Source organism: Apodemus sylvaticus, chromosome 9, assembly GCF_947179515.1.
Source record: "Apodemus sylvaticus chromosome 9, mApoSyl1.1, whole genome shotgun sequence".
NCBI classification, from domain to species: Eukaryota; Metazoa; Chordata; class Mammalia; order Rodentia; family Muridae; genus Apodemus; species Apodemus sylvaticus.
In genome coordinates, this window is record NC_067480.1 from 101217265 (window position 1) to 101219135 (window position 1871).

Below are 1871 nucleotides of genomic sequence, written 5' to 3' on the forward strand. Positions count from 1 at the left end.
AATGCTTAGGCCTGGTGTGGTGCTGCACACTTTTAATACCAGCACTTGGGAAGCAGAGGCCAGTGAGTCTCAGTGACTTTAAGTCCATGTGGCTTTACACAGAGTTTTAAGCTCTAGCATGCATTACCTAGAGAGTTCTAGGCAAACCATGGAAATAAAGTGAGACCTTGTTGAAAACTAAAATGTTGGTTGATTGTTGGGATATCTGTATAAGGAAGTTCGAATTTCTTAAGGGCATTTTTCTGTATAATAAAATAAAAATATATTAATAGCAAGAACAGGAGTATAACATATACTAAACCTAATATATCTCTCTTTTAGATCTGAAGGCAAAAGAACTACAAATGTCCTACTTACTTCCCCAAACCAAAAATGCATTTGAATTGAGTGGAGAGGATGTTATGATATCAGACTTGCAACAGTGTCTTATAGATTGGACTCCTAGAGCCATGCAAAGAAAATATAGAGATAATGTACAAAGCAAATCTCTGTGTGCGGATTCATCTTTATGGTGTGATGGTGAAGGTGACCAGCTGACTTTAAATACAATAATTAAAAAATCCACTATTTTCATAATCCTATGGAATATTCTGAGATTTGGAGCAATAGCATTTTTATAAGACTTTAGTCACTTTAGCTGAGAAAGCAATTGCCAGCTCAAACTAGAGTCCAGATGCGAAAACTTTAGAATAGTAACATTTTGTTGCATCTGCGTTCATCTATATACTGTAATTGCAATTAAGTGAAGCTTAGCTTAAGAACATAATGGAATTTTAATTTTTTAATAGTATAAGTTTGATCATATTGCTTCTCCTCTCTTGGTTTCTACCATATTCTCCCTCCTTCCTTCCCTTCCTAACTCGTATTCTTTCTTTTTCAAAACAACATTCCACCCAAACAAAACAAAACAGATAAGCACACAAAAGAATGGAGTCCAGTCTTTTTAACATAGCAAAAATGACTCTTAGGGGCATATTGTTTTATCCATAAATCAATGCAACTCTCAGACATCACTGTGGAAATGTCTTCTTACAGTACATGACTGCCAACACAGAAAGACTCACTACTGGACAAAGTACAGACAGTGAAGAACCTGGGAGCACTTACTCTAAATCAGGTTTGTTTCTCAAATACCTCTCTCCAAGGCTCAGGGAAATATCTTAAGTACCAGGGTGTTGGTTCTTCAAGGGTCTTCAAGCAAGCCACATTTTCAGCAACAAGAGGGCTGATACACCTATGGACTCATATGACTGTGTGATGACTCACAAGATCTGCGCAAGGTCTAAAAAGACAAAATCCTGTCACAGAGAAGGTGAACACAAATCCCCACCTCTATCCTGTTGTGAAAATTAATTGGCAGGTTATATTCCACCTTTGATCATTTAGTTCTTAAATAAAAGACAAAAATCCCTTTTTATTTATAATAAGCCTTAAAATCACTGGAGCTGGGAAGATATCAACCCTCTGTGCTATTTTGTCTACTTTTCTATCAATAAACCCAGGATATAACTTGCCTTTTTATGCCCGGGCTGTTCCTACTCAAACTGGCCATGTTCTCATGATCCACTAACCCAAGTTGTCTTCTCCTCTCTCTGCTCTCTTCCTTGTGGTCTCTTTCCATACCCTGTGTCCAGCAACTGGAGCCATGACTACTTCTCCTCTGCCCACCTACAGGCTGTTGGCATCGTTATTTAACCAATGGTATTAAATTAGGGAGCAAGGTTACATGGCATCATTTGATAAACTTGAGGATGTCCTTCCTCATCTCTCAAGCAACCAGATCTTGGGGATCAGTTTCAGCACCACAATATATAGCAGCAAACCAACCCTCACCACTAACCAAGATACTATTTGCAAGTGATACCTTCTGG